The 25792-nt window shown below is 35.0% G+C and overlaps 1 protein-coding gene and 1 long non-coding RNA gene across 2 annotated transcripts in view; one reads left to right on the top strand and one right to left on the bottom strand.

Annotated features, from left to right (window-relative positions):
• The window catches only part of EPHA6 (EPH receptor A6), a 960105-nt gene that overhangs the window by 726568 nt on the left and 207745 nt on the right, over positions 1–25792 (bottom strand). The window lies entirely within an intron of this gene.
• LOC108540773 (uncharacterized) overlaps positions 15859–25792 on the top strand; it is an 18592-nt gene continuing 8658 nt past the window's right edge. The window contains exons 1-3 of the long non-coding RNA XR_001888760.1: positions 15859–15869; positions 23393–23397; positions 25580–25645. This is a non-coding gene — a long non-coding RNA (uncharacterized LOC108540773). The remainder of the gene's footprint in view (positions 15870–23392; positions 23398–25579; positions 25646–25792) is intronic.

Below are 25792 nucleotides of genomic sequence, written 5' to 3' on the forward strand. Positions count from 1 at the left end.
AAAAAAAAAAAAAAAAAAAAAAGAACACACTTTAAATCCGTAGGTTTGATTTACAGATCTTTAAATATTTTAAAGTCCAGTTGTAGGCAAAAAGTGATTAAGGAGAAATTCACTTTAATAAGAGAATTTAAGCTACTGAGTAACTGAAAATCATTTCTTGATCATTTGAATACCTATATTGAAAGTAACAATAAAAGAACTTGATTAAAAATGCCTTACTCTAGGCCAGGCATGGCCTATAATCCCAGCACTTTGGGAGGCCAAGGTGGATGGATCACCTGAGGTCAGGAGTTGAGGACCTGCCTGGCCAACATGGTGAAACCCCATCTCTACTAAAAATACAAAAATTAGCTGGGGGTGGCGGTGCCTGCCCATAGTCCCAGATACTTGAGAGGCTGAGGCAGGATAATCTCTTGAACCTGGGAGGCAGAGGTTGCAGTGGGCTGAGATCACGCCATTGCACTCCAGCCTGGGTAACAAGAGCAAAATTCGTCTCAAAAACAACAACAAAAAACCTCCTTACTCTTAGATTATACTAGCTACTCTAGGTTTCAGCTAAAAAGCACTGGTTAGCTTTATATATACATATTTTTTTTCACATATTTATATATAAACATGCATACCTTTGTATATGTAAACGTGGTAAGGTTTATAAAAACAAATACAGATTATTAAATTTTAGAATAACATAGTTAAATTGATTACCTATTTCTTTCTGCAATGCTCTTAAATACTATAAGTTATTTTCACTTTTACAACTAAAACTGTGGTGAAAATGTTGTTTAAATTAAAATAGGAAATCCATATAAAAGTCAATATTATTATTTAGGAAAAAAATGAGAATGCAACATATAATAGGCCCAAGAATAGAATAAAAGCAGGTAATTCATCTTACTCTCTGTACAGAGATGGAAACTTTAGTGCCTGCCCATGATAAAGGATCAGGGTCTAAATTAAAGCTTCATTACAAAAATGCTCAATTCTCCCCTCTGTTCTTGGAAATAAGATAGGAAGTTCTTCCATGTGGAAGTAGAAGGAGAATTAATATCTTGTTCAGCTATAAAGCCTGGTCAAAATATCCCACTCTTATATACATATTAGGAGTGTATCCTTTCTATCAAAAATAATAACTGTGATTATGATAGCTGTGGTAATTGCATGTATTAATGTCTCTCAATAAGACAACTCTCCTGATACTTTTACTCTGTGTGTTCCCCTCACACAATGACTATGGCCTTGGTCACGTGATTTGCTTTGGCTGACCTGACATCATCAAACGCGACCCAAGCAGAAGTTTGAATTTCCTTTCATACTGGGGCTTGCCCTCTTGAAACATTGCTATCACCAAGCAAAGGGTCTTTCTGAGGACAGAAAACCACATGAAGAGGGAGACTTAATCATCACAGTATCCTCAGCTAAGCCAAATCCCCAGGCAACCTGTGTGCTGTACATAGCTACATGAGTAAGCCTAGAACAGGCCAGCAGTGTATAGCTGTCACAAATAATTTTTCGTAATATCTACTCCATTTGGCAGGATGGAATAAGGTTTAGTTATCAAAGTTATCCATTATAAATATCGATATGTATAGGGAAAGTGTGTGGGTGATGGTTAAAATTAATTGTGATGAAATATCCCAAGCAACCAGTTTAAAGTAAAATCACACACATACCACTATTCTTTCATTTATATTCTTTCTAGACCTAACCACTATGTATTTGCTGACTGAATGCAAGAATGGATGATGTAACTGCAATTTATCTTGACAAGGCAACAGATAGGGATAACGATCACACATATCCTTTTAAACTTAAACCATTTCTCAAATTTTCTTACAGGAAGTGTATAATTTATTTAGAAGGAGCAAGTCTTGGTAGCAATAATTGTGGTGGTGGCAGTAGCAGTCAAAATAATAGGTACTGCGTGTAATGTATTAAGAAAAATTTCCTATCTCAATAATATCTCACAACAGACCTATGAGAAATGAAGAAAGGACTTTTAATATTCCCACTTTACAGAGAAATGGAAGCTTAAATGAAGATGCCGGGTTGCAAACCCAGGTCTGTTTAACTCCAGAGGCTAAGTTCTCAACCTCTATGTTAAAACACTTCCACCATTTTATATTCACATGCACTACTGACAAGGGGCTCTGTGAAGTCTGGGTCCAGATCCAAGCAATACGTCTTTCACCAAGATGCCAGGAGCACCAATGAATCTGGACTATTTCTACATGAGATGTTATACAAGGCATGGGTGTTACACAATACAGAGGCCAAGAGCCAACAAGAGGTAATGAGACTTGTGAGTGCAAACATTTCCAAACTGAGGGAGAAGGTCAAACTAGAAGACCAATTTCCTCCCTTCTCCTGTGACAGTGATTTTGCTACCTATCATGGGATGCTGATAAAAGAACAGATTTGTGAAAATGTTTAGATAGGAGAAAGGATTTGTAATTCCAAGTATGTAAGAATGTCAAATTTAGGGTGAGCATATAATTTATCTAAACCAGGATACTAGAGAGTGAAGGAGGCAGTATGAGTAAGTATGCTGGCATAACAAGTGTAAATTGTGACTTTCAGACACAGTAGATTATACAGTAGCACAAATAGACACAAGGTAGGTTTGGGATACTGTAATCCAGCAATAATATCAGTTGTCATGAGATGAATAACATGTTCTAATATTCTGTGTAAAGCATTAATCTCGATTGTCTCTAAATCATCAAGGTACTGGAATGATGGTATTCTGGTTATAGTAATATTAAATATCATCTGCAGAAGAAAGTTTTAATAATATTAGGCAAATCATAAGTATAGAATATGTAAGTTTAGAATATATGTACAAAAATTAAATACATTTGGAAATTAAAATACCATATTTTATTATGTCAGATCAAAACCTTCCAAAGTTAAAACGCAAAATTGAGTTTCTAAAGTGCCTATTCTTGCCCTTTGCTATATTTTTTAGGTACTAAGCTTTTCATTATTGTCATCCCCTAGGAAATACATTATTTTACTTAAAATAAAGAAATCAAAGGAGTGCTGCTAAAGGAAAATATGAAAATGCTATTTAATGTAATTATAGTCTTGAAAACTGTATACATGATTTGCCATTAGAAAAATCATTTTCAAGTGATTTATAAGGAAATAGATGCCTGGAGGACAGTTTTTCCTCAACATTACATTTTATCTAACAAGCATTCTGTTTTCTTAATGTCTCCTACCACACTCAAGCACTCAGCTGTTCATTTTAGTGTCAGTCTGCAAACCCTTGTGTATTTCCATATGTATCTAACTCCTAAAAGATTATAAACCTTCCTAAAAATTAATGACCCAGGCAAAATCTTTCTATAAACAAACCATTTCTACTCATGAATCTTAATTGGTAGAGGTTTTTAAGCTAAAATTTCCCAAGTTCCCCCTATGGCTGAGGGGTATTCTTTTATTCTTTGCAACTATATCATAATACATTTGCAACACTCCTAGGACTTAAATGAGGTAGGCTATATATAAGCTTTTGTTCTCAGACTTTAATGTGAATAAGAATCACTTGGGAAGTTTGTTTGTTAAAAATACATATCCCTGATCTACATCCTCAGAGGATCAGGTTCAATAGGTTTTTGGCTAGAACACAGTAACTTTCATATTTAATAGGCAACCCAGGTCATTCTGTTGCAAGTTGCCTAGAATATATCTCTGATTTGGTGCTTTTTAAAGAGTTAGTCTGCAACATTTTCTAGGAGAAATGCAAATTAAATATGTTGGCCCAGTTCCCATTCCACTACTACAAATCAGGAAAGTCTACACAATTTAGACTCAGTTTTTCAAGAACAGAGCTAAGCGGAATCATCCTCATTATTTCCCAAAGGGGGGAACTTTTTAAGAAAGTAATAAAAATTTTAAATGGTAGAGAGAGCAATGGGAGAAAGTGAAGGTATCATTACGCTTGGAAAGGTTTATAAAGAAAAAAAAATACCCAATATAATTACTCAGTTGTAGTGAAACCTAGAATCTGTAAATACATACAGAAATACATAATTGACATACAAAACAGGCTAAATAAAATTTAGTATCAGGTAAAATTAGAAAGGATTTATTTTCTGAGCATATCTTTTGAAGTAATAATTATAAGAAATAGCTATTTCACATTGTTGATTATTGTTATATTCAAGATGTTTTTCAAAACTAAATGCAAAGATCTTATTTCAGTGCATAATGACATAACGACTTACAAAGTGGACATTTATTCCTCTCCTTATTTAAGCAGTTATATAAATCAGTTTAATGATTTTTTTGTCATATTTTATGCCATTCTGTAATGGTGCACTTATTAAAGTCTTTTAAAGGGGAAAATAAATGGAAGTAGTAGAGGAATGCCCCTTCTTCACAAGTTACAACCCCACCTTCTTTTCTCTAATAACTAATATTTATTTTCAGTAACTTCATAGTAATCATGTTTGTGAATTGCAATCTGGTGTTTGTGAATACCAGAGCAAATATGAAACCTATTTCTAGCCATTCATGTACTAAATCATTCGAAAGAAATATTAAATTTGCAATTCTTGATGAAGTATCTTTCTTTAGGGATTCAAGCAGTTGTCTTAATCTGTTTTTTTGTGTGTATGTGTTAGATAGTTATGTCAGAATCTGCTGCTTTCCCTGTAACATGCTTTTCGCACTTGCTGGCTGCTTTGAATTTTGTCATCTCATACGTAGTAAGCCCTCTAGGTGTTGGTTACCACCTAGCCATGAATGACACCAAGGGCAGTGGACACTGTGGTATAACAGAAAGAACCATGGTTCAGATGTTCCAGACCCACCCAATGCCATCTAGGTTAGGTGAAACACAGGGAAGATGAAGATTGTGCTTGTCCTGAAATTACATAATTTGAGGGTTTCTCTAAGACAGAAATACAGGGCTTTCAAAGAGACACATGAAAATGAGGTACTCTGAAGCTTAAGCTTTGTTAGCTACATGGTAAATCTGCCTCTGAGAAGCTACTCACGATCCCCCATTCCAATTAATGTAAAATGTAAAATGGAAGGCATAATGTCCGCTTAAACTACATTATCAGATTTGTATAAGAAATCTAAATAAAATAACAAGTGAAAGTGCATTTAGTGTCTTACAAATGCAAGCTGTATAGGACACAGTGGCTCAGATTAAGGCTGACTGAGGCTACTCCCCGAATCTAGGCTGTTTGAGATGCATCCATTCTTGCATAACATTTCTTGGTTCTTGGGACCTTACTCTCTATAGTTTGCCTGGATTTAAAGATTGCTTGATTCTTCTGTCAGTTCTAGTCTAGTTAATTTAGTAATCATTTTTAAGTGTCTGCTGTGGTCAGGAGAGGAATTTCTATAGTTTCCTTTAATCCTTTCCAAATTCTGGGTCATCCATTGTTTCTATGTCAGTACCAGCACATGTTCTCATGTACTACATCTGATCTCACAGCTCTGCTCGAATTGAACTTACTCGTCCTTCTCTAAACCAGACTAACCCTGTGAGTACTCTCTATAGAACCTCTACCCTTACTTACTATAACCCTTCACCCTTCTTTATGCTCTATACTCCTAGTCGTTTATTCCGACATGACATTAGCTTCGATAGATTCAATTTTAAAAGGCTCCATGATAAACTACCTTTATTACGTCATTCGTACATTCATTACTTCATATAGATTGCAATATCCTATATAAGTCTCCGAATTAATCCCTATGCTTTTAATGTTTCCAGTCAGTCCCACTTCTGTAAAGGGCCAGATAATATGCTATGTTTTGCAGGCCATTTGCAACTATTTTATATATACCTCAACTCTTGGAACTGGGCTTAGCACCACTCCTTCATCCCTCACATTTTCCTTATTTCTGTCCACCACCATAGTTCACAATGTGCATTTAGTTAGATGGAGGTAGGCCTCCCCTGATAGAGTTGGCATTGTATTGAAGATGGCTTGGGATGTTTAAGGCTTGTTTACAGGATTTCCTAGCTGGTCCCCTGGGTTTATCAAGTGTTATTGGTAGAAACAGGATATATTATCTGACTCCCTTACTTAAAATCCTCATTAATTCCCTACTATCTGAAAATGAAATCCAAACTCCAGTCAGGAACTAAAACAGCTTGGTAATGGCTTCTGAAACATTTTTGGCTTTACTTCTTAATCAGTTAATGCAATTAATTTACTTAAAAGAGCAAAACACACCTTTACTTTCCCATACACTCAATGATACATTCCTCCATTAAATTGTTCACTTAGTCAGCAAATATTGAGTGGCGGCAACTACAATGCAGACATTGTTAAGGCAGCTACAAAAATATATGTAGCATAGTCTCTTTCTTCAAGGAACTCTCACAGTAATGTGGACAGACAAAGAAAAAAAAGTAAGTCTTTGGCAACTAACTGCAATAGAGGCATCACTTCTCAGAGCAGGAAATAGGGAACAATTCCTGTAGGGAGGTGACATTAAACTATGAACTGAAAATGGGTAAACAGTCATCATGCAAGAAGTTAGAGGAAGACATCTCAAGGCAGTATAAACGCATATGACAGGGTTCAATCATATGAGGCAGGCATGGGGAGATATAGCATATGCGTGAGTGGCATAATGTAACAGTGTGCACTGTAGAGCCAGACTGCTCGGGTTCAAATTCCAGTTTGGTCACCTATTAACCATGCAGACATAGCCAAGTCACTTTGTCTCTGTTCCTCATCTGTAAAATGGTAATAATAATAGCATTCATATCAAAGAATTTTCATGAAGATAAACAAATTTATAGTTGGCACATTATAATAACAAAATACACATTGAATATTAATATTATTTTAATTGTCATCATTATCACGACTTTGGAGTCTTCAAGTAGTTCAATATGGCTAAGGGATGGAGTATTAGATGTATGATACCATGAATGGTCTTATACACAGGCTGTAACATTTGGAATATATCATCTCCTATGTTTGGTTGTGAATAATCAGTGTCCAGGCTGCAATCTGAAACAATTATATTGGAATCTCTGAGGGTGAGATCTAAACATCACTGAAGCTTTCCAACTAACTCCGGTGTGAGGCCAAGATTGAGAACCACAGAATTAACTAGAAGCAATCTTCCTCCTGAAAACTACTGTAACACTTATCATGTAACTTTGAGGGTACATATCTAATATCAAATGAGTTTTAAAAATACACATTCCTAATTTCCACAGAGTTTTTGGTTCCATGGATGTGGATTGAATAGCGTCAAGGGTATTTATTTTTAAAAAGTATTCCAGGTTATTCTGATGTAGGTGATGTAGGTGACATGCCTATGAGACTGCATAACACTGTATATCATACGGCACAGATATGGTGCCTGGTTTTGTAATTGTTTTGTACATTTTTACCTTCTTTATAAAACAGCCATTTCCCGGACAGCAGGGGTCAAGTCTTAAGCACCAGAAATTCTGGGCCACACATAAACATACATACTATTATCTCCTTACGGAGGAGATTTTATAGTAGTTCTGTGTTTCATTTATTAGAGGAAAAAGACAGTTCTCCAGTGACATTTTCCGAATCCTAAATGTCCCAGTGGTTGTTTTCAATATATTTTGTCAGCAGATAAAACTACTGAGACTATTTAGTGTTAAACAAATGAGTGATGGATAGCTTATTAATTGTTTCATAGATTGCCTCCAGTATGTATTGCCATTCTCAATTTTCACAATTCTCTAAGGGTCCTGACAAGCCTGTCTAAAATATTATTATTCGACACGTTTCCTGGGTAAACTTATTCTTTCTGACAACATCCATATTTTCATTCAATAGAAGCCTCATTCAAAATAATTCTTCATACCAGGACTAACTAAATTCAAGTTCTGTATTAGTATATAAATTTAGTGAGTGAATCCCAAGGTTATGCTGAGAATCACATTTTTATCTCTACTTTATTCTTAAATAATCAGCCTGAAATATAGAACTTTATAATTTCATAACTTCTCCACATGAGTAGTACTCAACAAAACAACAGCAATTATTTACTTTCTCCTGTTTAAGTCTATGAAAAAGTAAAAAATAATAATAAAAGGCAGCAGCTATCACAAGCAATCAGAAGTCTCACAGTCATGTATTTTGAGAACTGGAGAATAATATAGAAATCATAAACTCTATTTCCTTATCTCTGTTGAAATATCCATTTAAAAATTATTTCTGATGGGCAGCCCTCCATTTTAGTTTATCAGTATTTTTAATGCTCTCAAACAACACAGTCCATTTATGGGAAACATATTCCTGAAATATAACTTAAATTTTATCTTTCACATTCTCTTCTAAGCTTACTTACTGGCTGTGCCTTTTAACCTTCTGACACACCTCCCAACCTGAGTCACATGTAGCTCAAGAGTCTATAAAAAGCCACTGACTCTGTCTGCTAATTGGTAGATGAATTACTTCTGGCATGTCTGCTTCTTACCTCTTGTGTCAAATCTTCTCCCGAGTCAAGCCCTCTTGGGCACAATTTGCTTTGTATCCAGAGTGTCTCTCTTTTCCTGATCTCATTTGGATCTAATGCTTATTTGGAGGGTTCCTACCATGAACTATTTAAAGATGCTGTGACCCTAACCCACCCAAGGCTGTCTGAATACCACACCACCTTGGTCTGAGTCCAGAGTCTCAGATCACCTGTCAATGAAAGAGGGATTAGCAGAGGAAAATATTTAACTTGTCTTCTGTCTGACAGCTTTGGAATGGTTTAAAACAGTTATTTTCTTACCCATTAACACTCTTTTCTTTGAAGTTTCAACAGTTTTTCACTAAACACAGTGCTGTAGTTTGGATGTTTGTCTCTGCCAAACCCCATGTTGAAATGTGATCCCCAATGGTGGGCCTAACAGAAGGTATTTGAGCCAAGAAGGTACATCCCTCATGAACAGAATAATGTCTCCCCTCAGGGGTGAGTGAGTTCTTATTCTATCAGTTCTCAAAAGAGCTGGTTGTTTAAAAGAGCCTAGCATCTCCCTGGCTCCCCTGTGCCTTGCATCATGAGTGGAAATAGCCCGAGGCCCTCATCAGATATCCAGTCTTGAAATTCCCAGCCATAAGAATCCTGAACCAAATAAACCATTTTTTTCTTTATATTACCCAGTCTCACGTATTCATTCCTTTATAGTGACCCAAAATTCACTAAGACTTACATTTTCCAAATATTTTGTGTACTGATCAGTAAGCTCTGGGGTAAGATGACTTGTAAAATAAGATTATCAAATCCACTTGAAAGCTCTATCTGCACTATCGGCACTTACAACTCAACATGACACAACACCAGCACTATTGTCTTGACCACAAATCTGTTCCCAACATTTCTATGGGATTTACCAAACAGCCATACTTGTTCCAAATTAAATTGCCAGGATAACGTTCACTGTTCTCAGGTGCTTCCTCTAGTAAGGTCCTAACTGTTCTCACTGCTTCCTCTTTGTTCCATTCAATCTATTTTCAAACCAGTAGCCAGAGAGATGCTGTTAACAAACAAGTCAGACCATAACACTTATCTGATCAAATTTCTCCAATGTATCTTATGTGCCATGAAGTAAAAACCAAAGCCTTTACATTTCACTGGCCTTACCCAGGAGATGCACTCCAGTACCTCTCTGACCTTGTCGCCCACTCACTCAATCCCCCAAGCCCCGCTGGCCCTGACATTCTTCCAACATGCTGCTTCTGTCTCCAGGTACTTGTTCTTGCCATTCCTTCAAACAAGAAAGACTATTTCCAAAATATCCCAGGGGACTCTCTCACGTCCTTCAGGTCTTTACTCAAACATCACCTTCAGAATGAGGTATTTTCCCATCACTTTACATAAAATTGCATATCCCCCCGCCACCGAAATCTCACACTTCGTATTCTCTCTTCATTGCTTTGTGTTTTTCTGTAGCATTTATTTTTTTTTAATGTATTATAAGTTGTATTTGTGGGTTTAGTTACTTATCTTTCTCTCTTCCTCTTTATATATAAGGTCTTTAAAAGCAGGGATTTTTGCACAGTTTTGTTCACTATTTTATCTCCATTACTTGCCAATCAATGGATATTGGTTAAATGAATACCTTTTCCATGTACAAATATTAGAGCTCTGATGACCCCTGTGGTTTTTCTCACATCAATCCCACCCATCACTAATGTCACAGCTCAGAATGAAATTATATTTTGTTAGAATTATTGTCTTCCTTACAATGTCTCTCACTAATCTAATACATCACACATTCTCCTGCAAGAATAATCTTTATGTTCGATTACATTCAATTCAATTGCTTAATAAATGAAGCCCCAAATCTGTAACATGGCATTCAAGATACTTTTAATTTGATCCCTAGATATCACATTTAAGCCATTTGTGACTATGTATCTCAATTTCTCACCTCTATGACTTTGTTTACATGCAGTGTCTTCTACCTGCAATCATTCTCACTCTACTCCCTGTTTACTAAACCCTACCCTTCCATCGAGCCACAGCCTAATTACCATACTCTTAGTGAATTATTCTCCCAGTCAAAAATAACCTTCTCAAAAGATCCAGCCTTAGCATGACTCGATATGCTTGTCATAACTTTTCTATTACTTTTCAAGCACTTTAACTGAAGCATCAAAATAAATCTTCATCTTGGGCAGACATTATGTTTGTTTTATTGAATTATTTATATGTTCTATATTTGAATTCTTCTTGATTTTAACAAAACTGTTTTATATGTTTATCAACTGTATTGATCAAACGAAAACATGACATTTCTATGAAGAGAGCTCTAGAATATATATTTGAGAATTCTATTAAAGTAGACATTGATCCATTATTGAACAATCCTGGAACTTCATTTATCAATAATGCCATTGTGAATGACTGCCAACTGTCTTGCTCAAATTAACATCAACTACAGCATTTCTCCAGTATTTCCTGCAGAAGGAAAATAATCCATGCCTTGATATGGATTTTAGTGCAGTTATTACCCCAATATTCATTGATTCTTTCATTCCAACTGAAGTTATACAACCCACTTATTTAGTACTCTGTACTACTCTTTTATAAATATTAATATTTTACAAATATTAGATTTCAAGCAAATTTCACTGTAGATTTAATTTTAAAAAGGTAATCTGTACAAAGCTTTTCTACTTCCAGACTTCAAGCACATAATATAAACTACCCATACCTTATATAAGATGTGGATAGTAATTCCACTTTTCTTCTGGTTTCTTATATCTTACAGAAATTTAATATTAAATAAATCAATATGTTTAGTATTTTGTAATAGCTTATCTTGCCAGGTCTTGATTCAGAAACCCATATACACCCTATCATTATACTATATACAAATTCAAATCCAGGTTGATAAAATACTAGTATCAAAATCAAATACTTAAAAACATTTAAAAGAATATACTATCTATGATGATAGGGTACACATGGATTTCCTAAACAAGACTGAGAAAAACACATTATGAATAAAAGTTTAAAATGAATTATTCATTTAGACAATTTATGTATTAGTTTTTTATTAATAATATACATTTATCTATTTTAGTATTGAAGCTTCTCATCTATGCAAATGGTAATTTATTTAAATATTAGTTTTTGATCTTTAATAAAGTTGTGTGATTATTTTCTACAATTTTGCAGGACATTTTCCTAGGCCTCTATGCTTTTAACGATATTATTAAATGTAATTTTCTTTCAATTATAATTTTAATTGTTTCTTGCTGATAGATAGAATTACCACTGGCTTTTGTAAACTGATCGTGTTCAGTGATACGCTGAATTCTATTATTGATTTGGATAGCTTATTGATTATCTTGGATTTTCTATACAGATAATAATATGTATAAATAATGATTGTATTTCCTATCCATTCTTAAATGTTTTCCATCTGTAGAACGAGGGCATCAAACAAACTGCTGAACAAAATAGCGGTAGTGGGCATCTTGTCACATCTTTCAATTCATCTAAACTTTCACAATGAATTATGTATTTTGAATATATCCTTTACTGTTTTAAGGACATTGTGTTCTATTTTACTTTGCCAACAGTTTTACCATGAGTAGGTGTTAAAATTTATCAAAGGATTTTTCTCTGCATCTATTGAGATGATCATATTTCTCCTTTAATCGGCTAAGGTGATGAATTATATAAAAAGATTTTATGTTAAAATATCCTTCAATCCATGGGATAAATCCAATCAGGTCATGCTGCATTAGTTTTTGCACATTATTGTGCTTAGGCTTCTGTTTTCTTTGGGACTATGATGTCTTTGTTCAAATATAAAAATGGCTTGATTTGTCCTTTTATACTACCCCTGTGCAGATTAGGTGTTAAGGTTATACTAGCTTTATAAGTTAGGAAGAATCTCTCTTTTTCTAATCAATAGAGGAATTTGCATAAAACAGAGATTTTCTGTGTCTTGAAGACTTTAATACTTCCCTAGAACATTAATTTCCAGACTCCTGGTTATCTGTTTTACACTGTTTTCAAATCTTCAATATTTCCACCTCTCAACACTCTCAGCACGTTACTTTGCTTCTTATTATATTGTGAGAATGAAAGAAATAAAAAAGAATGGCCACAAAAGCTCACCATCATTTGAAACCACACACTTACATATGTACCCACCATTTCAAAAAGGAGAGTGGTCAAACATTGCTGACAAACACATGATCATTTTTAAATCACTACTTTTCAAAAAACGGACAAAGTATGTTGTCTCTGTGTAATGGGACTATGAGGAATTGGTAGTTTTCACTATATTTTATAAAATTTCCAAAGCAATGAAATTAGATATTTCAGTTTCAGATATTTATCTATTTTTGTGTAACTTATGATGATTTCTTTTGAGTATCTAACTAGCTTTCTTTTATGTAGAAGAGGAACAATCAATCTTTCTTTCTTTTATTGAAAGAAAGAACAATTTTCTTTCTTTCCGAGGAAGGAAATTAAAAAATGAAATGAGAAAAGCAGTTTAGAGCTTTGTACACTTCACAAAGAGACTATGTCAGAGAAGTGTTGATTATGTGATTTTTGCTCTATGCTATTTATGGCACTTTATCCTTTTGTGACATACTAATCCTTCTTAATCATATTGCAATTAGCTTTGCATGTAGCCATTTGTCAGGGAGATAATCTTGACTGAACTATATACTGATACAAAATACCAGCATTAGGTATTTTCTTAAAAATGCTAGATTTGAGAAAGAGAAACTATGTTTTTTAACAATGCATTACTGAATTTTATCTTCACTAGATGATATTTTAGATCACTAAATATCACTGTCTTAAAAACAGCAGTTTATTAAAATATTTGCACCCACATTTAATTACAGACTAAGTTCAAAGTGCCTCATAGAATATTAGATATTAAAATATATCAATAACTACATATTTGAATTTAAACTTATTCAAATTGATATAATACTTCACAATAAAGTTTCCTTCTACAAATTTATCCGTATGAGAAGAGTTCTTTTCCTTAGACTTTCTAAAGATGGATTTTTATTTGAATTAGACAAAGTTCTTTGTATTTATCTTGATGCATATACTTTAAGTTTAAAAAAAAGTTGAGGTGACCAAGTTTTATGGTTTACCTCCACTTTTAAAATTCCATTTACTGTATCTCTGTATTCTAATGTACAGTTCAACAATTATTTGAAAGTCAGAAGCCAACAGAGTCTATGTCCCGCATACAAATCCAGAGATTTTTTTTTTTCCTAGAATGCAGTTGTTTGGTTAATTGATTCCTTTCTTTTTTATCCTCTCCTTCAATGTTTCTTTTCTCCTTTTTGTTGTTTTGTTCCTTCCCAATTTTATTTGTTAAACATTGTGATGGGTATATTTATGTTAGGCTGGGTTTTAAAGAACTAAGCAAATAAGAAGGCCACGGTTGGTAAAATCTGAGAACATTAATAGCAATGCATTCCTCATCACTTATCAGATGTTTCACCTTAAGAAAGTTGTAGGATAATTCTAATTATCATTTTCTTGTGCAAAAATGGTTTTGAGACTTCATGCCTTTCACAACATAGAGGGTCAAATGCAATCACGTCTGTAAAAGCACAAAGCACCAATACTGGCATACATAGGTTGATTAATCAAAAGTTAATTTCATTTTCTTCCTTGGAGTGTTTGATTAATGAAGAAATAATGACATCAAATGTGAAATATTATAAAGCTGTGGTATAAACAAGATACTGAAGAAACACTGAAGAAAGAATGCCTAATTTTTTCTGCAAAAACAAATTATAATATTTGGCTGAATCCTAAAAGGTAAAAAGGACTTTGTCACATGTAGAAAGGCTGAGCAGGTATTCTAGGTTCAGAAAGCATCATGTGCAAATTTATGAAGGATAAAACTCTACTGACTGTATGGAGATCATCATTGGAGAAATAGAGAGAGATGATGTAGGAAAATATTCTATGAAGAACCATGAGTGCCCTGCTAAAACATTTAGTTCTGCATATATCTGGGATTTCTAACCAGTGTGGATAAATGCCTTCAGCCATCAAGGCTTTTGGGCAGGGTCTGGGGCAGCCCTTGGGGTCAACCACTTCTAGCAATAAATACAGGCATGAGGACCTCAGTGTGCTGAACAGACATATTTCTTTGTATGACAATATATTCAAAAGCCTGGGAAACATCTCTATAGATCTTAAAATAAATACTTTGGTTTTTATACTTGCTAAATTTTAGATGCTTCCTATCTTGACTGGTATTAGAAAAGGCAACGATCACTGAGGAGTCAGACAAGCAAAAGCCCTAACTAAAGATTACGCAGGTCACCCAGGATGGGAGGGTAGAAGTGAAGTGATCCAGCTGTGGAGCCTGCTTTTAAAAGGTCCACAACACTGCAACTTCTGCAGTTTGGTACAAGATCAGTTAGAGTTCTCTTAGTATTTCCTGAAGAGCATCAGCATAGAAAATGCCCTTATTCTTGGCAAGGTCTTCCCAGGTTCCTGATACATGAAGTGACCCACTGATGTTTTCCAAGTGTCCATTATATTCCTGCTCAGAGGATTAAGGTATCTTTCTGGGACATGTGGCCTTATAAAGTTCCAGGAGAGAATGGGCAGCTCAGGTTTGGATACACACAGCTGACTACCTGTCCCTACCAAGGAAGAGTTGGCCTGTGTGTAGAGCTACCACTGAGACATTACATCTTTTCTCTGGTCCTACATTAGGATTGAGGCCTTAGCTACCTTTCCTTTGGTTCAGGAAATACAGAAGGGAAGACCACTGGGTCAATTCCACATATTTAAGGATTTCAAAAACAAAGCATAGAAGTTCAGACTTTCTTTCCTGGGGGGAGAAAAGAATGATAGGATTAAACAAAAGAGATAAAATACAAGATCAGAGAATTACTTACATAAGTCAGTGGTTTGCAGTAAGAGAGTTGCTTTACTTTGTCACTCTGTTGTTAAAGCTACCTTTCTGCTACCTAGTCTGCTCTAAGGGCTCACCTGCTGAGATCAAGCTGGCAGGGAGCTACAGTGCCAGGCCAAGTCACCACAACAGGCTCTAGACTGCCTGCTGCAGAGAATGTGAGTGGTTAGGTGGTGGTCAAGATTTTATTTTGAACGGTTTATACATGGGGCAGTATGTCTGATCTTCTTGCTCCGATATGGATGGCGCTAAGTGTACGCTTTTCTACTCACAGCCTGGTGAGAGATTTAAAAAGTCCACAGTCCATCCTCTGAGTAACCTTGCCTGCTAGAAAGCAGGGGAGTACTCTAATGGTTGGAACCACAGCTAGATCTACAGGGAGGCAAGCACCTAGCATTGATTTTGAGTCCTAAGAGAGTTCTGAGACATGGAGATGTGTAACAAATATTAGCGATAGGCACAATCCTCTTCAATGGTGAGAGTTAGGTGCTCAAAATTTCAATAATTTGGGCTGAGATAAGAACCACACTATATTAGGGCATTTTTGCATTGCTGGAAAGAAATACCTGAGTGGGGGTAATTTATAAAGAAAATAAATTTAATTGGCTAACAGTTCTGCAGGCTGTACAGGAAGCATGATTCTGGGCATCTGCTCAGCTTCTGATGAGGTCTCTGGAAGCTTAAAATCATGGCAGAAGGTGCAGGGGAAGCAGGCACATAACATAGCAAAAGCAGGAGAAAGGGAGAGAGCACAAGTGGGAGAGGGTGCCACCTACTTTTAAAGGACCAGACCTCATGAGAACTATCATGAAGACAGCATTAAGCCATTAATAAGGGATCCACCCCCATGACCCAATCACCTCCCACCAGGCCCCAGTTCAAGCACTGAGGATTACAGTTCAACATGAGATTTGGGCGGAGACAAATATGCAAACTTTATCACACACTACCTCAGGAATGGGATCCAGATCTTTGATATTATACCTTGGATAACTATGACGTATCTCTAGGACCAGGGCCACTAAGGTTTGTCTCACTGAGGTATCAGATACTGACATGGTTTGGATTTGTGTCCCTACTCAAATCTTAAGTTGAATTGTAATTTGTAGTGTTGGAGGAGGGGCCAAAGGGGAGGTGATTAGATCATTCAGGAGGATTTTCCCTTGCTGTTCTAATGATAGTGAGTGAGTTCTCAGGAGACCCGATTGTTTAAAAGTGTGTAGCTCTTTCCCTTCACTCTCTCTCCCTTTTTATCTGGCCACATAAGACGTGCCTGCTTCCCCTTCATCTTCTGCCATGATTGTAAGTTTCCTAAGGCCTCCCAGCTATACTTCCTGAGGAACTGTAAGTAAATTAACCCTCTTTTCTTTATAAATTATCCAGTCTCAGGTAGTCTTTTAATAGCGATGTGAGAATGGACTATAAGTTGATATAGGTACCAACTCAGTAATTAAAAAGGCAAACATTGGCCAGGTGCGGTGGCTCACGCCTGTAATCCCAGTACTTTGGGAGGCCTAGGTGGGCGGATCACGAGGTCAGGAGATCGAGACCATCCTGGCTAACATGGTGAAACGCTGTCTCTACTAAAAATACAAAAAAATTAGCCAGGCGTGCTGGTGGGTGCCTGTAGTCCCAGCTACTCGGGAGGCTGAGGCAGGAGAATGGCATGAACCAGGAGGCGGAGCTTGCAGTGAGCGGAGATCCTGCCACTGCACTCCAGCCTGGGCAACAGAATGAGACCCGTTCAAAAAAAAAAAAAAAAAGGCAAAAATCTGGATTGAAATACAGTCAAACATAAATATGTGGATTTTGAAGCTGGCAGTCACAGAAAGGACACCTTTTTATAGGAGGTTTATATCTGAGTTATAACAGGGCAAAATTCTCCTAAATGACACAATTCACCTTACAGCATTGTAAGAGAGCAGTCAGTGCTTCCAGGAATAATGTCCAATAGACTCAAAATTTTCAGTTCCATCTATACACTCCAGGCTTTAAATCAGAAGGACAAGGACTGACAAAACCAGGAAAGATATCTGATTTCAAGTGATAAATAAATAGTCAAGTGGCAATTACATACAAATAGGGGATAAATTCTCTAAAAACAGGTGTATCTGTAATGCTGTGAGAATGCACAGGAAGACTGAGAAAACTGATCCCACCGAGTGGGAATAACTGATTTCATTGTTTTTGACTAGGGCTTTTAGTACAGAGGAAAGAAAACAAAAGAAAAACAAAACTACAAACAGTATGCTAATTCATCTCAAACTCGTATAAACAAGCAAAATAGAAATAAGTACCTAGGGACGAAGAAAATAAATGAAAAGATTGTCTGGATAAGGGTAAAGATTATTATAATTTTTGAGTAAATAGGTCCTTTGGTGTTACATTCCTTGTAAAAGTGTCAGTATTAAATTCTAAACATCAGAATTAACAATATTTTCACCACTGATATGTAAAATTTTGAATCTACGGGCATACATGGTAAGAGGAGAGGGCAAATGGTTAATTTCCTCACTCCATGGTAAACAACTGCATCATTGCTTTGCTGTTGCAGATTATGAAACAAATTATCTCTTAAGAATTTGACATAGACAAAGCATAAAACTATTTTATTTCAGGAATCATCTCTAGGGAGAATATGAATGCTTGGATCATTATAGCTATGTTAAAATCAATTTGGATTGATCAGAGAAAGAGAGTTGAAATAATAATATAGAAAACACTTGAAGGAATTCAAGTTCCCACAACATGAAGAATTCATAATAAGCTTTTCTATCCTTAAGAGCAAAGGCCATGATAAATTGAAAATGGCTTGCACACCTTAATAAAGCTCTATTATCTTTTGTTTGTTTATTACTTTAAAAACCCATTTTGATATGAAATCTCAGATATAATGAAGTTGTTTTATGTTATGAAACATGATCTATATTTAGGATACTAATTCAAAGTCCTTCTCAGAAACCCCATTTTATAATACTAACTCTTTTATGCTGAATATATTTCAGTGTCTCTCCATACTTGAGACTTAAGACACACAGAGAAAGTATCTAAAATTAATTTAAAATAAAGGCAATAAGAGTTAAGAATGCTTAAATCCAGGATTCCAAGTGGACATCAAGAATTGAGTGCTGATAAATATATGTATTTGTAATAAATAGCAAAATTATCATTATTATAATTAATCATAATTATCATTATTATATCACATGATTTATAATTATCATTATTATAATTAGCAGGTATGGTTCTCACTCATTTTAACTACGATTCTTCTTACTGAAGTCAATAGTATGTTTCAAACAACAGGATGATAGGTCCAGTTTTAAGTTGTTCAGTTATTTTTCTCAGTTCTGAGTCATGTTTCTCCTTCATTATCTTCTGCACTTTTATTGAACTTAGCAGTATAAAGGTTACGAGGGCTCACTCTGAGACTATAATTTGCTCATTGTCCAATTATATTACAAGGACTTACTGCCTAACAACTAACTTCAAAGTGTCCCCTTGCTGCAACAAAACATCAGGATGAAAAGCTGTAAACTTGTAGCAAACAATTGTCAGTTTTCAAACTCTTTACTGCCGAATACATGTAAATTTTACAAAAACATTCATTAAAAAACCTTACTTCTCCAGAATATTTGAAATTGCAAGCTAAAAGTAAAATGCCCCAAATTAAGAGATTTTAAAAGTCAAACAAAACTCAAATACCCATAATATTCCACTTTCTCCCAATTAAAAAAAAAGTTCCATGACTCTCATAATCTATTCCAACTAATTATATATCTTCTACATAATTTTGCTATGGATGCTAATTTACTTCTTCATTTCTCATTCATTCTTCAATCTACTCCAACAGGCTTGTGTCTACCACTCTCCAAACTGTATTTTAAAGTCATCTGAATTCTATAAATTGCAATTCCGATGAACCACTCTCAAACTTCATTTTAACTCACGTTTTTGAAGCATTCTATGTAGTTAAACATGTTTAAACTGTTTTTCTCCCTTCATACTTCCTACACTATCATTTTCTCTCCTTTACTAACTCCTTTCTAGTCGTCTTCTTCCTAAATGCTTATGGTTTGCCAACTTATTTGTTGAGTCTTAGGCCCTCTTGTTTTCCTGCCCTCCCTAACTGAGCACATCCATTGCCATATTTTGTCTATGCTGTTGATAATAAGATAAACAATTCCAGTCCATTTAGGCTGCTATGTACAACTCATTTAAATGTCTCACTGCAGAATTTTTTCAGTTTCAAAATGGCATCAAGAAAGCAAGTTGGTTCAATCCCCAGAACAGAAAACCAAAACCAAATGTACAGTGCCTAGATTACCACCAGAAATATCTGAGAGTCAAATTTGAAGAAGTGAGTTCCTGGGGCTACAGAAAAGTGAAACAACTCTGAACACACAGGAAGGAAATCAGAATTCAATATCTGCCACGCCCTTCCCTCCAATCTGCTTGACACCTAGCAGGTGGAACATTTCCCCCCGACTCACAATTTCCACGCTGGAAAAAAAGTAAGACTGAAGTAGACAACCAGCTTCCCCACAGGGCTCCCTGACAGAAGTCTGTTCCCTCTTAAATCCAAAGGAAGCACTGCAAGTGTCTGAAGACACATATATTTCTGAGGACAGCCAGAGACAAAGGGGGACGATGGGACTACCACCCTCAGTCCTGAAAATTCTGCTCTTTAAATCAGATATGGAAGCAACCTCATTGTCCATCAGTGAATGAATGGATAAAGAAAACGTGTCATATATACACAATAGACTATTATTCAGCCAAAAAATCATGTCATTTGCAGCAACATGGATGGAACCGTACATCACTATGTTAAGTCAAATAAGCCAAGTACAGATAGACAAATACTGCATGTTCTCACTAATAATTAGAAGTGTAAAAGTTGTACTTAAGGAAAACAGAGAATGGACTGGTAGTTACCACAGCCCAGGAAGAACAGGGGGAGAGGGGATGAAGAGGGGTTGATTAATCAATGATAACAAACACCATCAAAAAAGAAATAAGACTTAGTATTCAAAAGAGCAGCAGGATTATTATAGTTAACAATAATGTATTATGCATTTCAATATAGCGAGATGAGAATAATTTGAATGTTCCTAGCATAAAGAAAAGATAAATATTTAACATGAAAGATATCCCAATTACCCTGAGTTGATATTTGTACATTATATGAATGTATAAACACATCTCATGTACTCTCAAAATATATACATTATCTATCAATAAAAAAATTGCAACCCTTAAACATGTTTGGCACTCCCAATAAATAAATAAATAAATGCCTCACTACAATTTCACATTTAACATTCTCACAATGAAACTCATTTTTTCCTAGTTTTTCACTATCTTTTGCCATCATATCCTTGTTTTATCATACTTTCTCCTCTTACTTAACATTCAATCCTTCTGCGAACATTATTTTCCATGCCCTGAATTACCACATGAAATCATCTGCAAATATTACCTTAGAAATATATCCTCTTGTATGTTACTGTCTTTATTCTGTCCAACATGACATGTCAACCAGTATGTGACAATGGTTTAACTTGTTTCCTGTTTCCTTTCTTTCCTCTTATGATCCGCTATCCTCTTTTCAAATTATATCACCTTCCACTCTCAGCATTTATGATCCTTTAGTGTTTTCCCACTGCATGTAGAGCAAAACCCAAACTCTCAAGTATGGCATTTAATCTTGTGTGATCTTACCTTTCTTTTCAACTTTATCTCTTCCCTCAATCACCTTTACTCACTATACTGCTGACACATCAGTATTCTATTGCAAATGTCAAATATATCCAAATATATCCTGCCTAAAAGACTGCATATGATGATATTCTCTCTGCTGATGTACTTTATTTGTAGCCCTTTCATATTTGTTCAGGTTTCAGTCAAACTGTCATCTACTAAAAGAAGTCCTTCTTGACTATCCGAAGTTTAGACCTCCAGTTATCCCGTGTTTTATAAGTTATAAAAATTTCCAAGAGTTAATGTGATTTGTATATGTTTGTATTTGTGTGCATGTGTATACTTCCCACATTGAAATACAAGGTCCTTGAAAGCAGGGACCATGTATGTATTACCATTTTGTTCTTAGTAAATAGCATAGACATGACACATAGTATGTGCTTTAATAAATTTGGTTAAGAAAATTCACTATCTAGTTTGTTCAACTTTTAAGTCAATGGTAGTTTTAATTTTTTTTAATAAACAAATATTTTGCATCATTAGTATACCTGAAAAGGAAGGGGTCTGACCTTTTGAACCTCTCATATTAGTCCATCAATGGCCATGGGATTCTCCAGGGGATGGCAGGTCACATAACTGACCTAGTAGTTCCCAGACAATGGCAACTTTTAGAGAAGGGAGCAGTTGTGAGCTATTAGCAGCCAACAATCAGCACTGAGGGATGGGTATAATGGCTCAGTAATGAAATACGGGAAGATGATCTAAAGTGCCCATTACCTATACCTTTTCATTTAATGATTGTTAAAATCATCTAGGAAGATTATTAACCATATTTTATGGTGATGAAAGTAAATGTAAAATGTTAAGTCATTAGTTCAAAGAGAAAACTCCAGCAAAGGGTACATGCCTGAAATAGAGCCTCAAAGAATGTCACTTAAAACCAGGACTCTTCTCCTTTGAATTGATCTCTCTTTGTGTATACAAAGGGACTCAAACAGAAGGTAAAGTCCAAGTTGGGAGAAAAAAACCAAGTTGATTAGTTGCCAGTGTCATCTTTTTAGCTACGTAGGAAGAAACTCCAGAATAGATTAAAATGCAAAAAAAACACTCACCAACTCAGTTTTTAATAATGATTTGCTGCTGCTCATCATGAAGAAAAGTAACTATATAAGGTAATGGAGAGGGTTTAATATAGTTATTAATACTATTGGTGTTTCTAGTATATGCTTTCTCTTGAAATATTTGAAGACATTGTTCAGTAATATTTGCCTAATACTATTTCTATAAAATAGGAATGGGCCAAAAATGGAACAAGACAGAAACTGATTTAAAGAATCAATGACATAATTCACACTTTAGTTTTCAGATCACCATTTATCTTAGTCTGTTTGGGCTATAAAAAAAAAAATCATAGGCTAGGTGGCTTATAAACAACAAAAATGTATTTTTCACAGTTCTGGAGGCTGAGAAGCACAAGGTCAAGGCACTGGCATATTCAGTATTTGGTGAGGGCCTACTTCCTTATTCATAAATAGTTACGTTCTTGTATCCTCACAAGGCAGATGGGAAAAGGAAGCATTCTGGAGCCTCTTTTATGAGGGCACTAATCCCATTCATGAGAGTTCATTTCTTCATGAGCTAATTACCTCTTAAAGGCCCACCTCCAAATATCATCACACTGAGAATCTGGTTTCCATATACGAATTTCTGGGGAAATACATTCTGTCCACGACACCCTAATTTTTGGGGAAATACATTCTGTTCACAACACCCTAATACAATAAATATTGAATGAAAGTGCTATCATATATTTTACCATAGCAAAGAAACATTCAGATACATTATAAATGACTAACATATCAAGATATATTATCAAGTCAAGGTAACTCAAGAAGCAGAGATCTCTGACAATAAATGAAGAAACATCAATCTTCACAGGTAAGAAGTTGAAAATATAAAGAAAATGATTTTCAAACATGGAGTATGCTACAAAAATTTTACAATGTTGAAGGTCAAAATCTCAAAAATAGAACTATAAGTAGGAAATAATTTTATCATTAAGGAAATACTCAATAGCAAAGAATCAAAGAGCAAGCAATACTTACAATACTAGAAGGAGCATATCACTGTTTCAAAATATAGTTGAGGAGATATTGAAAAAAAAAGAAGAATGATAAGAGGGCACTATGTAAAAAGTGCCAGTGTCTATTAAAGTTATGTACCACCAAAACCTACTCATCTGTCCCATTTTACACAAAAGGGAAATTTTATCTGCAAAGTTTCCTGGTGAGAGACTTGCAGAAAAGGTAAGGTACTTAATTTAGCAAAGGAAAAAAGAAGACAGAGGAAAAGGGAGCTGAGAGGAGTTAAATAAAGTAACAATAAAAATTGCTAAAGTGTTTGTGCACTTTTCAGGAAAACGGGGTGGTTTTGACCTATAATAATGATCCTATATAAATATTTCACATGCTTCTAACAGGATTTCACTTATTTCTGAAAGGATTTTTGGAGAAACTCCAAATCACAATTGAGAGCAAAACAAAGTCAGGGTGTTAAAAAGAAGGAATAGGATTTAAATCTACTTTTAAATTATTCTTTGCAGTTTGGAGAATATTCTGGAAGTACTGCATGCAAAAATATGGCTATCATTTTATTTCTTTCAAAAGAATTTTTACCACTTAAACAATATAATGATAAAGGAAATTTTCAAACTGCTGTGTGAGGAACCTTAATTGTTCAGAGGTCTCAGAAAAATTCAAAAGGAAGTACAAGAGGACCTCTCCGTCTAACTGATTTATATATTGTAGTTCCATTTACAAACTCCTCATTAAAACAAATTTAGCAGGGTAATTTATGAGGTAATAATTATGCACCACACACATCTCTACACCCAAGTTCTAAGAAGTAGACAAGCTCACTAAAAAGATTATGCTAGATATTCTGGAAGGGGAAGAGAGGTTAGGAGAACTTTAGTGGCTATGGAAAAGGAGGAAAAAAGTTAGAGACTAAAGGGGTTACAGATGTAGTGGGGATATAAGCCCTGCTCTGTGGTTCCAACTCTGGATGATGGCAAGACATCAAAGGAATTGCTACCTGGAAGAACAAATAGGCTAGCTTCTAGGTACAGTGTACCTCATTCCCTCCAAAGATGGCCTTTCTCAGAGAGTGGTAGGAACATAGCAGATCTCTGAACGCTACAGGCTGGAATAGGGTCCAGTGTGAACTAATAGCAAATGATTTGACGAGTGTCCCTGACTCATAGGTATTAAGTGAGCCTTCAGCAACTCAAGTTAAATTTCTACCTTCTCAGCAAACAGGTAAAAAAATAGATTCAACTGATTTGGAGAAAGGAACGATATTTTTTGCACAGCTGAATATCTGGAACAAGATTCAAAACTACTAAAATAACCCACTCAGAAAAGAAAGTCGTTTTGCATGTCACTTTATCCTTCTGGATCACTCTATTGACAATTTCATGACAGCAAAACTGGTATGTCAAAGGGTAAGGATATTTTTGATGAACCTGGAAATGCAGTACCAAATAGCTTATCCAAAAGTCTGACCAATTGATCCTGCCACCATCTTCATAGATTTCAATGATAACAGTATTGTTAATATTTTGGTTTGTTTTCATTGTATTTTTTAATCCATTGGTTAATAAAAACAGTGCCTTCATATTTTCTCTATTTACTTCAAAACTAAAAAGGTGAAACTATTGTTCTTGTTCTTTAAATAAACTTTGATGAGATATGATTGCTGCAAAATGCAGCCAATTTGATGAATGCACAGTTTAATAAATTTTGATGAAACCACCAGGATAACAGAGTTACAAAATATTACTATCACCCCCATGAATTTCTTTGCCTCTTTGCAAATCATCCATCCCTATATACTCTGCTCCAGTTGACTACTGGTCTGCTTTCTCTGAATAGAATAGCTTACATTTTCTAAATATTTATGTATCATTCAGTATGTATTATTTTGTGCTTCAGTATGTACTTTTTTTCTAGCTTTTGTCTTTCAGCATAATTCTTATGGAGAATTAGTATTTATCTTACATAAATTATTTTAGGCCTTTTCCTCATTTATCTTCAAATAAATTTAAAAATGGTCTTTATTAAAATAAATTTATTAAAACATCACGGGGATTTAAACTTTTAAAATTTTATGTAATTTATATGTAATTATATAATAATTTTACTTTTATAACAATCTTACTAGAAGCTGTAATAAAAATGGAATTTAGAAAATAATTTTTACCAAATTACTGTTTATATCTAGATAACAATATTTTAACAAAGAAAATAATATTTACTAACTTTTGTGTCTAGATTTAAACAAAATGTAGAGTAGGCTATTCCATGCATATTAGAATTTTGTTATTTTCCAAGTGTTAACGTTAATTCCAATTTTTATATACTTAAATCGACATTCTAACTTGTTTTTATTTTATGAAATTCCAATATTTCATTTACTTCTTGTTTACAGATGTTTGAAGCTATTATATCCAAGGATTAATAGAAAAAGGAAGAAAAGACATATATTAACTCTGAGGTGAATGTTCATCTTTTTTTTTTTTTTTTGAGACGGAGTCTTGCTCTGTCGCCCAGCTGGAGTGCAGTGGCCAGATCTCAGCTCACTGCAAGCTCCGCCTCCTGGGTTTACACCATTCTCCTGCCTCAGCCTCCTGAGTAGCTGGGA

Source organism: Rhinopithecus bieti, unplaced genomic scaffold (assembly GCF_001698545.2).
Source record: "Rhinopithecus bieti isolate Rb0 unplaced genomic scaffold, ASM169854v2 scaffold_18644, whole genome shotgun sequence".
Lineage (NCBI taxonomy): Eukaryota > Metazoa > Chordata > Mammalia > Primates > Cercopithecidae > Rhinopithecus > Rhinopithecus bieti.